This window comes from Manis javanica, chromosome 2, assembly GCF_040802235.1.
Source record: "Manis javanica isolate MJ-LG chromosome 2, MJ_LKY, whole genome shotgun sequence".
NCBI lineage: Eukaryota > Metazoa > Chordata > Mammalia > Pholidota > Manidae > Manis > Manis javanica.
Window position 1 is genome coordinate 190,482,101 of NC_133157.1, and position 12,989 is coordinate 190,495,089.

Sequence of the window (12,989 nt, forward strand, 5' to 3'; positions counted from 1 at the left end):
AGTTAATGTGAGGGATCAGAGATCCCCAGGTAGTGGTGGCCATTGCCCTGGTCTGCCACCCTGCTTGCATCACCACTCGTGTTTGGTGGCCCTGTGGTAGGTGGGGTCAACCCTTCACTCAGATTTGGTTTGGATATTAAGAATGGTGGTGTCACACATTCACAAGTGGATAGGAAAAGGTTTATTATTCAGATAATGGGACCACCCAGAGTGACTCAAACAAAAGAGGGACCATGGAGGGAGTTGGGGCTGGGATGAGGGTCCCTGTGAGCTTTGAACTACCCCTCTGGTGCCAGAGGCTTTTTCATGGGCTTGCCCAAATTTGGGGCTAGAGAGAGGAGGAGGGGTATGAAAGTAGTCCAACCCAAAAATGAACTCAGGTTCTCTATGATAGCGTGTTCATCATAATTCCATTTATATTGAAAAACTTAGAACTAACAAATACTCAAGGAGAAGATTGGGTGATTGATTTGTAGATCCATGCAATGGTATATCATGAGGCCAGAAATATTGTTAGGTGAGGAAATTAAGTTATGCACTATAATTCTATTTTTGTGCAAATCCACACATGCATCTAAACATACATACATACAGTTAGAAGGAAATACACCAGAATGTTAACAGTGTTTACTTATGTGGTAGGATCACAATGGTGTTCACTCTGAGTTTGTTCATTTGTGTTTTTCTTTAATAAATATTACATTTGCAATATTTTTTTAAATGAGTTTTTTGGGGAAAAGTTTCTTTCTTGAAACCTTTGGTTTAATGTCACTTCTAGCCATGAGGCCACACACTGGGTTGAGGTGAGAGCTGGCTTTGCCGCACATGGCTTTGGTGATTCTGTGTATTTCATCATTTTGTTGGTCTAGTTTAAAGATGATCCAGATGGTCAGAAATGCTATGTTGTGTAAACAGCTTTGCTGCATGGTCTGTTTAATTCTGATTTATTATGGTTCAGAACATCTTGAATTACTTTTGTATTTATTTTGTGATTTTGTGAAACCCCCACATTTTGGAGGCAGAAAGATAAGATTATTCAGTTGCTATGGTAAATCGTCTTCCCTCTACTTTTTCAGTGCCTTTTCTAGAAAATGATAATGTCTTTATAGGAATTATTAATACTGATGGTTGAATAGGGTGAGAATTTGGTCCATGATAATGATTACTTCATTAGTAAAGGAAATAATTTGTAGAGGACATGAACATATCATAGCACATATGGGAAAATAAGCGGGGCAATTAAAAACTACTTTGCATGTTAGAAAACAATACAGCTTTCTATTAAAAATGAAATACTGTTTTTTAAAAAATGAAAGATCATTAAACATTTATGTTAATACCTTTTAGAGTATTAATATTCATTTCTTAATCATGATTACTAAAAAAAGTATGTGTTTAAAGGTTGTTTTAGCAGGAGATCTAAAATTAAGAAGTCCTTATTATGTTGCACTTATTTTCATTATCAGGATATTAAATAAAGATAAATAATGTCCATTGGGTAATACTGTAAAGCCTTCTGAATCTGAAAAAAGAGTTTATTGAATTCAAAACTCTCTGGCAATAACTGCATGTATTACATTGTAATTATTTTAAAATTAATAATATATATTTGCCATTTTAACGTACTAACCCATAAATCAGAAAATGTATTCCCCAATTGTCAAATATAAAGAATGTATATAATATAGTTTCCAGAGAGGAGAGTGTCATAAGATGGGAAGAGGAAAAGACATCTGTTACTTGTCTACTATGTGCCAGGCAGCTCAAGTCTTTACCCATATTGTTCACCTATTCCTTGCTTTTTAAACGTTCATTACTCTAACAACTCTTATTGAGCATCTATTATATGCCAGCCTTGAATTATAGTGTTTTCCTTGTTGGAAATTTCACCCATCTATATAATTTCAGCCTTACTGTAAGTCTTCAAAAGAAGCATGTTCAGTTGCTCAATGGGCAGAGGCTATCTCCCGCTTCACTTTCTCAGCCTCCCTCCTAGCTAAGCTGTGGGCACATTGACTCCAGACTTGGGATGGAAGAGGATGTCCTGAGGAAGCAGAGGCAAAAAAAAAAAATCTATACTTGTGACTGATGGAAGCAATGGGGATAGAAAGAGAAGTCCATTTTCCAGGGGTGGCCATAGCATGCTCGAGTCACACTGAGGCATTTGCCGCTGGCAGCTATTGCCATTGGCCAGGCACTGGGCCCAGTTCTCTGGTCTTCCCTGAGATCCTAGGGACCACCTACTATCCTTTAAATAAAGTTTTTTTGCTTGTTTTCTTCTTTTCTAAAATCAGGATCCATACCTCTTGCTTGCATCTAAGAATTTAAATTCTTGAGTATTCTTAAGCTTATTTCACCCAGGAGGGAACACATTTTTTAAAAAAAATTAAGATGTGTCTGTGTAGAAACCCATGCTCTCTCTTTCTAAAAGGTCATGCAGCAGAGCTAGCTTCTCTCGCCGGCAAAGCCTCCTTCGGGTCCAAGTTTACAGCCAGCTGGAAAATGACTCACAGCTCATTATAGCCTGTATACCCTTCTGCGGTGGCACCTCTCACGATGGCAGGAAAAGGCTTATAATCTTAACTCAGATTTTGTCTATGGCACTGCAACGATCTTTGATTCATTCAGTTTAGTGAGAAAATGATTTAGTTAAAAAATCAAAGCTCAGCATTGTGGAAGTAGCTAGTTGACTTACTGAATATTTTAATTTGCAGGTCATTGTTTTGCTATTAAGTATAAAATAGCAGTTTTAAAGTAAAACCTGGTCATTTTCTATTAGAGAGAGCAAGGTTATTTGAAGTGTTACAGAACTGGCGCTGGAGTTGTGGTAACATGGCTCATTCCACACACTCCTGCTGTTATGTGGAACATGCTCTTAAGATTTATGTTTGTTTTGAAGTTGATTAGTCCAGTGTAAACCTTATGTGCTTTTGATTAATTGGTTTCACTCTGGTGGACTCTGATGTACATGCATGATCTAATGCTGACACAGAAATGGGACAACATGGGCTGGCAGGTCTGAAGAGGGAGTAGGTAGGAGGTCTTTCCATAAGAAGATGCTTCATTCTCTTCATTCTCGATGGAATCCTAACAAAAACCTGAGTACATTTTACAGTCTCAGAGGAACAATTTGTGTTTTACAACCCACATTGTGATTTTATGATCTATCACGTTTCTTGTTTGAACTCATTTCTGACAGTTACAATATGGTTTGGATTTTTGGTTGCTTTTTCTCAGGGTAAACTTTGTGAAATTCTGATGGTTGCTCTAAGTCTCTGATGTCTACCAAAACTTCTTCAGTAAATGCTCAGTTTTTCAGATTCCTTTCTTGCCCTTTCTCCTTCCCAAGTTGACTACTTAGTCTTTGGGGCAGTCTAAGGTGTGGGTGTGGTGGGGTGAAAGTAGGAAGGGTTTCAGATCTGCACGGAAGTCCCAGAGTTGTTTCCTGGGTCCCTGTTGGACTCTTGTCCTTGAGGTCACTGCTTGACCTGCTGGCCCTGCCGCTAAGGCCTATGGTAGAGAACATATTAAAAGTGCCACTGCTTCTCTGCTCCTTCTTCTCTCTCTTGTCCCCTCCTCTGCCTGCCCTCCCCTGCGCTTCCTTCTCTTGTCCTGTCTTTTCTTCCTATCCTGCTTTCCAGAAGGAACCAGTCAAGGCCTGCCCTCCTTCCACAGGGCACATAAAAACCTTTGGATACCCTCTGCATCATGTAAGGGCAGATGGCAGAAGTTCTAGAAAGATAAATTCAGAGCGTCCTTCTCCAGCGCACCATTCCACTGTATGCACTGGGTGATGTCTGCTCCTGTGGGTCTCTTCCCACAGGGCAAAATGGGAAACCAGGCAAAGGTCCTTCTTCTTGTAGTTTCCCCTCAACCTATCAAATATGTCGTAGCTCCAGGAGTAAGGGGCTTCTCAGACTGGGGGAAGTTCCTTATGAATCCAGTAAAACCAGAGGAGGACAAGGGGAAAGGCAGGTTGGGTTAAAGAGTTTTATTGCTCACAACTCAGTCTCTTGCTGGGCTTCCCCTGGCATGCTCCCAAGTTCCTCCTTTCTGGCCCCCAAACTAGCAAGCCCACTCTATCCAACCCCCCAGCTGCAGTGTGACTGGCTTCCCCAGCCCACACTTTTTGGCAGGAACTCCATGGATGGGTCCCTGGTGACTGATGGGCACCAGACCCACTAGACACCAGGAACGGAGCAGAGGAGAGAATGACCACCACTCTCTACCCCTTACCCCAGATTGACCAAGGGCTCTGCTGTGGCCCATTGATATGTAAATGAACCTTTATCTGCATACCACTATGGAAGCCAGGTGGATATTCTGGGTGGAAACTGCCATTTACCCCACTTATGTTTTTCTGCACAACCTAAGATTTTGGCTTAAAGTGGGAGGAGGTCTTGACCACTTCTCACCACTAAATCTTTTCTTCTTTCCACACTCTTCAACTTTAGGTTTGGAAGAGACTTCTTTCTCCTTCCCAAGATGTCTGTCCTGTCACCTTCTCTGGATCATAATAGTTGATCAAATTGCAGCAAAAAAATTAGTTTATTTTAAAAGAAGTTCCACAAATTTTATAGTGTGTGCATTTGGATATATATAGATATTTCCTGCACCCTAAGTTGTAGCTTAATAACATACCTTGCATACCATTCTTTTGGGGACATATGTATACATAAACACTTTAAAGAATTTTTTAAAAAGAGACAGGAGGCCGTAAGTAAAGCCATACTTAGTTGCCTTTCTCTTCCTTACCCCAGCCTCTTATTCTCCAGCGGGAACCAATTTTATCTTTTTATGTAATTTCTGTTTACATTTCTCTGATATAACCATATATCACTAAACAGTACAATATCATTGTGAGGAGGGAAGCTTAAGCTGCGGGGAACTTCTTCACCCCACCTGCAGGTGAACTTAAAGGTGAGTTCAGGGTTCTGCATCAGTTGCATCTGCTACACTGTCTCTGTGTGGACTTATTACCATCTCTTTCTTATTGAGAACTCATTACATACTAAATGAATGGATATTATTAAATTTACTATAGCATTAAAGTTAAGCATGCCCAATTATTTGCAGATGTCTTAAAATGTGAAAACCATAACATTTAAAATGAAGATTACATATATATATATATAGCAGGTATGTGCAATTGATAAGTTGAATACATGACTCATGGGATGTGATCAAACCTTTGTCTCCCATGTACCTTTCAACTTTATTCAGTTGGGGGGAGGTGCAGAGGAAACGTTCCTTAGCTACTCGATAAAGTTACTGAAGTAATTGACCATCCTGGAGTCAATTTTTATCAAAAATAGTCGTAATTCAAAAAGGCAAAGCATTTGGTCTAAACTGTTAACACTTCAATCTTTATTCAAACACTTATCTTCTTACCTTTTCCCAGGTAGGGCCTAGAATGTAGTGGTTACCTACACTCTTTCTCTCCTATTCTATCTTTCAGTGGATGTTCTCTACCCCATCAGTGATGAGACATGGGGAGTGAGGAGAGGTCACGGGATACTAATGCTGGCTGGATGGCTTTGTGCCATCTGGGTTTGGCATGGGAAACACCCTCTTTCTCTTGTGGTTCCTTCCACTGGTTCTTTTGAGAACCCCAAATGGGGGACTCTTATTTGGACTAAATTTTGGCTATTATTTTCGAAGTTCTGTTATTTTCATCTGGCATTTCACTTTTGTATATTTTATTTTTTTATTTTTGTAACTTATTAAAAAATTTATATGTAACACATTGTCACATACTTTTTCATCAAGGTCATCAATCCTTTCTTATATAGTGTGTTGATTATAGTTTATTAGCTTATAATTTTTAGATACAAGTCTCAATCCATCTCTTGTCCTGTTTTCCTTTAACTGCATTATTTAGGACTCTGCATTCTAACCAAAAGAAACCAAGCAAAGTTGGCCTAGGCAGCTTTCATGATGACAGTTCTTTCATGAAAGGCAGGGGTGTACATTTGAGCCTGCGACTAGAAGGTGACAGGGAGCCTAGGGAATATTCTCACTCTACTTCATATACGTATATATGTATTTATGTGTGTATGTATCTGTGTTTATTTTGTATATGTATGTGTATGTATATATACATTTTTTTTTCCTGTTTCTCTGTAGGGCTATTGTATTCTCACTTGACAGGCTGGCTGTCTCTGTTATTAGCATCTGTGGCAGAAAGAAAATGATCACCAATAGTGTTCAAATCTGTATGTTACAATATTAGTTGCAAAGAGAGACTACTACTTTTGTTTCTAGGAAATGAATCCTGATTGGTCCATCTTTGGTTAGGCATTCATTTTTTGTGACAATAAAAAGGAGTGGTAGTAAAATAGTAAAAACATTGTTACTGCTGAGAGCTCAACACAGTGGATTGGGTCAGTGAACAGCAAATACATTAAAATTGGAAGAGGCAAAGTGTATCTTGGAAGCGAATGAAAAATGATACTGTGGTATTATGTGGTTTTTTCCAAAGCTAGTCAATGAATGAACCAAGAAAAATATCATTAATAATTGGAGCTATGACTAAAACCAGAAATGATAAACAAATTAATAGTAATGACTAAAACCAGAAATGATAAACAAATTAATCATAATGTATATTTATATGGTTATTAATGATTAAAATAATGGCTATCATTTATTGGAAACTTAGTATGTGACAGAAATTGGGTTAAGTGCCTTCTGTATATAATAATAATAATCCTGCCAGCCTCAGTACTATTATTATTCCCCTTTGTAACTGGGAGACTGAGAATTAGCAAGATTATGTGAGTTTCCCAAAACCACACCAGTATTAGGTAGGGGAACCTAGATTTAAACCCATAGGGTTCAATTATATCTACAGCCTCCAAATTATATCAGATACTTCAAAACTCCCTCTAATTCTCCCCCTCCCCACTTTATCCTCCCTAGAACCATACAGATGAAGATATCAAGCCTTGGAGAGATCAAGACACTTCCCCAAGGCCACCCAATTTTGACAGAGCCTCTGATACCCCTCTGATAAGTCTTAGGCATCAGCAGAAGTAAAGAAAAGAAAGGAAGAAACATGAAGAGGTAAAAAAGAAAATGAAGTATAAAGTGGAAAAAAGTTAAGAGGGAAAGGAAAAAAGAGTAATTAAAGCTTGCATAAAACTTGAAAAATTATCAATGGGGGACACAGTAGAAGTTGCTGTGTTTCCTTGCTACCTACCCGGAGTACTTACAACCCATTCAACTGAACAACTTACTCCTGATCTCCCAGGATTTCCTGTCCTTTCCCAGAGGGCTGGGATCTAAGCCATGTTGTTTTTATATACTCATGAGCCATTGACAATGACCAAGTCGTGTGTTCAGGCAGAGGGTCATTTAAGATCAGATTATTAAGGGCACACTCATAAGGACTGTCCTCTATGGAAACAGATTGGCATTATCTGGACTTTGATTGAAGGCAATCAGATGGACATAAACTTGGATGCTTTTGTCCATTGGATGGTACCTGACAGTCATACTCATTACAAGGGCAGCTTTAACCTCATCTTTGCTGTGAAGCTACCCTTCTTTGCTTCTGGGGTCACATTTGGTGTGAAATGATGACTTTTCAACTCCTGGAGCATTAATTGCTCCAGAAAAAGGACAGTTTGGCTTATCTTCAAGGCTGAAGACATGATGATCCCAGGAAGGTTGGAGAGTTAAAAGATGTGTGAGTTTTTCTCCCTTTGCAATTTATGTATTGATAGACAGCCCTGAACTGCTTCTTAGAATGGTCCCAGGAAATAGCCCAGAGTGAAAACTTGTCAAAAAAAGCTGACAAAAATTATTGTGCATCTTCCTGGTGGAAGGAACTGAATTTAATGAGTGAGTGTAGTCAGGGTGTAGACTAAGGAGAGACAAACCTGATTTCTTCCAGATGATCTCTCTCCCTCACAAGCTGGCAGTGATTCTTGAATAGGTACCTCAGATGCAACTTCTGCAGGCATTAACATGGGAAAATAGAATGTTTCCCTTGCCAAAAGACTAGATAGAGTGGCAATCCCATGTGTCCAATTGCTTTATAAATTCTCAAGGCATTTATAAATGCCAGAACTGAGGTCCCTCTCAAGGAGCACAGTCCACAGGGTGTCTAGCCATGATTGAAGATAGCACACATGCATGGGTGATGAGACTGGGATAATACAGGCTTAGCCCTTTGACTAACTTCCTGTGGAGTGTTCCATCATCTCTTTTGATGGTGACCGTCTTGTGATCTTTCAAAATATCTATCTTGAGTGCGAAGAATAGGCCACTTTTAATTTCTGATCCCACAAGTTTATCTGGGGTCCATTTGAAACTCTCCACTTTTAGGTCATCTGTATTCATACATATCTCCCTAAAATCCAGTCTTTATGTAATCTGGCTAGATGGAGGTCAAAGCAGTGGGAGTCAAAGGAGATGTATTTTTACTCATGACACATGCTCATAAACCCATGTTAGAGGTTCTCAAGGGGAAATATAAGACCTAAATATGTTGAATGTCCACAAAGAATAAAATGATTGGCAAAGAACTGATTGACTATTGGGACAGAATGAACAGGTAAAGTTAAACCTTCTTGTATATACATATTATATCCATATATAATATGTCTATGTTAAAAGAGCTATGAGATAGTCCCTTATAAAAGAACAAAGAAGCAATGATTTTAGTTCTAAATTGCCATAATGAAAACCAGTAATTATTGATAAAATGTCTTTTGATGTAACAGTGACTAAGGGCTTGTGAGAAATTCTTGAAACCCTATTTCTCAGACAAAGGTACAGCTCACTTCATCTTCAGCTCTACTCAACTATGATCTTATCAGTGAAGCCTTCTCTGACTACCCTATTTAAAATTACAGCACTGTTTACCCCCTTAGAAGTCTCTTTTCCCTTCTCTGCTTTCTTTTCCTTCAAAGCACTTATCACATTTTAGAATACCATATTTTAAAAATGTCTGTTATTTGCCCCACTTCCACTACATCTAGAATGTAATTTCTATGGGGGCAGAAATTTACATTTGTTTTATTCCTGTGACCTAGAACAGTGCCTTAATTTTAGTAGAATTTATTTGGTATATTTGAGGGGATAGTTGTTGAGTAAAGAATCAGTATTTGTTGGATGGATAAAGAATGTGTGCATCTATTTTAACTGATAATCTAAAATGATATTTTCCAAAGTAGACTTTTCTAAGATTTGAGAGTTGTGAATTATTTAAAAACCAATTCATTCAGTGATTTGCTTAGCTATTATTTTACCACTGAACTTAACCTCTATTTCATCTTAATCTCAAGGGGGATTATGGAATATTTTACTTTTCTTGTCTTTTAATGTAGAAATTTTCCAAAAGAGCATACATATTCCTTTTCTGATTATTTTCCATAGGTATGATTTTTATGTTTGGAATTTGTAGTATCTGGAGTAAGGACAAATCCTGAAGGCTGTTAACAAAGGGGGCAGCAATTGTTAGTAACTCAGAGTCATCTGGAATCTCAATATTTCTCCTTAATTTCATGCCTCTTTGTTATGTATTTACCAGGACCAAAGAGCAAAATTGCTAAATTGAGAAAGCATCTGCACCCTAGAAAAATGATGAACGTGTTCTAAAAGATTATTATAAGCAAAAGTAAGCTAGTTGGAATGAAAAGGAAATGGTGCAGAACTTTTATTCTTTTTTACTTAATTCAGAACTTAGTGGTATTTCTAGCTAAATTGATTTTGGCATACATTTATTTTGATTTTACTGTCTTATTTAACTGTGTTTAATACTGAGACTGTTGCTTAAGGTTTATTCTATTTTTTATGACCTTCTTTTACTATACTTTATTAAAGTAAGACAATGTTTAAGATAACATACAGTAATTAATATGAAGACCCTTTAGAAGAGATACTAAGGCGATTTATAAAAATTGTCTATGTTTTATGAGGTAGATGTGGAACAGATAGTTCATTTGTTCTAGTTGCTGCATTTAAATGTTAATTTAGTTAATGCAGTTAAATCTTCTTTTACCTTGGGGTGTATCTTAACTCTTTCATACATATTTTTTTTTTGGCACCACATCCCAGTGATGTAGCTAGGGGAATATGCAGTGTGTGTTAATTTAAGCATGCCAATCTCCACAAATAGATGGCAAGAAGCAGAAAAGAAAAGAATTTGGATTTCTCAGTTGTTAAGGTCTGAATGCAATAGTAAAAACTTGAGGAAGATTCTGTATATTTATGGCTTTTCTATTATAGATATAGAGCAATGAAGAACTCTAGCTCTGAAGTCATATCAACTTGTATTAGAATAGTCAATCACAATTTCATAATATAATAATTTTAAAATTATTCTAAGCCTCACTTTTTTTCTCAAAGCCTCCATTTCCTCATCTGTAAAATGGTTGCCATTTTCCATGTATATTATACATTTACTATACTTACCTATTTGTACATAAGTTCTTTAAGTTATGCATCTATTTTTCCCAAACCATATGAATTACACACTGACTAAGATTTCTGGTATTGATCACAGAGGTTTAGTGCCCTAAGACCTCATAACTAGTAAGTGGCAAAGTTCGGTTAAGTTTGACACAGCTTCTAATACTGCATTTTCCCCATTATGCCCCAGGGGAATCACTGGGCACCTGCTATGCAGAACCTGTGGCATCTAAGAGATAGAGAAATAAAGAGTTGGTAATAATGAAAGACAAAGAGACAGTGAAAAAAAAGAGAGAGAGTAAATAAGAGAGAAGTGACAGGTCAGGTTTAACATTAAATTTTTTAAATATAATTGAAACATAACATATTAGCTTTAGGTATGCAACAAAATGATTTGATATTTGTATATATTGTGATATGATGACCACATAAATCTAGTTAACAATTATCACCATCACATAGTTACAATTTTTTTTCTTGTGATGAAAAACTCCTTAAGATCTACCCTCACAACTTTCAAATATAAAATTCATTATTATTGTATTGGTGAAGTCACCATGCTATATATTATGTCCCTAGGAATTACTTATTTTATAACTAGAAGTTTGTACCTTTTGACCCCCTTCAACCACCTATTTCACCCACCTCCCCACCCCTTGCCTCTGGACACCACCAATCTGTTTTCTTATCTGCATATCTACAAGCTCCGTTTACTGTCTTGTGTTGGGGTTTATTTTATTTTATTTTTAGATAATAGGGTGTTTGTCTTCCTCTGTCTTATTTCATTTAGCATACTGCCCTCCAGGTCCATCTGTGTTGTAAAAAATGACAAGATTGCCTTCCTTTATTAGTCTGAAAAATATTCCACTATGTATGTATGTATGTGCCACAGCTCCTTTATCCAGTCATCCATCAACAGACACTTACTTTGCTTCTATGTCTTGGCAATTGTAAATAGTTGTGCAGTGAACATAGGGTGCAAATATCTTTTTAAGTTGTGTTTTCATTTCTTTCAGATAAACACCCAGAAGTGGAATTGTTGAATCACAAGGTAGTTCTATTTTTAATTTGTTGAGGAACCTCCATACTCTTCTCCATGGTGGCTGTACCAGTTTACATTCCCACCAGTAGTGAACAGGGTTCCCTTTTCTCACATCCTCACCAGCACTTGCTGTTTCTTGTCTTTTTGATACTAGCCATCTTAACGGGTATGAGGTCATATTTCATTGTGGTTTTGATTTGCATATCCCTCCCTGATTAGTGATGCTGAGTACCTTTTCATGTACCTGCTGGCCATCTTTGGGAACAATGACTATTTACTTCTGCTGTCCTTCTTTTAATCTGGTTGTTTGTTTTGTTACTTTGTTACATATAAAGTATGAGTTCTTTACATATTTTGGATATTACCTTCTTAGCATATATGATCTGTAAATATTTTCTCCCATTGAGTAGGTTGTCTTTTAATTTTGTTGATGGTTTCCAAGCTTTTTGTTTGATGCAGACCCCTTTCTTCATTTTTGCTTTTGTTGCCTCTTCTTTTTGGTGTCTAAATATATAAATTTTTTATTTGAGTGAAAGTGGAGTGAATCCTAACTATAAAAGCGGAGCTACATATTCACATGTCAGTTATCCAAGTTCAACTACATGTGTTCAATACAAAAAATCATCTATCATTTAACCTATTACAGTATGGACTTTATATATTAGCAAAGTACTTTATTTGGTGTCCAAGAAGAAAGACAAAAACAAAACAACAATTCAGTCTTACATTGGAGAGAGAGTGTACACAAACTGCACAGTGTAGTTTATGGTGACTTAATGGTTATTGAGGGTAATTTTGACAACATACACTTTTCATCTATGTACTTATTTCAGAACATAACCCATGTTAGAAGTGATTTCACTGTGGTATTAATGTAAGTGGTTTTCTATGAATTAGATTAATTTTTGCATAATCTGTTATAATATAAAAATTTCTGTGAATCCTTTACATTCTGTAAAAAGCTTTAACTAGTACAGAACTGGGTACTTTTTATGGAAATATACTTATCAGTCTGTTATTTCCTAGTTTGTTTATGTCGTAACTTACTCATATATTCACATGCATATAGAGACATTGTTACAAATGGTGGTTACCAGCTACTCCAACCCCAGAAATTGCAGTATATTTGAAATACGCATTCTATAAATATAATAAAAACAGCACAATACTGGTTTGAAAGCTAATTGCCCTGGACGACTCATAAAGCAGATTAAATTTACCCATAGAAAGCTTCGAAAGCCTTGGAAGAAATGTGCCATCGAAATGCAAATATGTTTTCACTTAAAAAGAAAAAAATTCTCTCTGGAAACTGGTTTACATTGGATTTGGAGTTAACATTCCAGTTTTTCAACTGATTGAAACCATTGGCTATTTTATTTACCAATGTTCTTTGGACTTGGTACCATCTGCTGTTTATTGTTAGGGCATGCAAAATTCCTGGGATTTTATATCCTCCAGCAGATTTCTTTGTTATGGTCCATTTTTTGTAGGCTGTTGGTTGGATTTCTCTTGGTAGCTCTGGCATTCT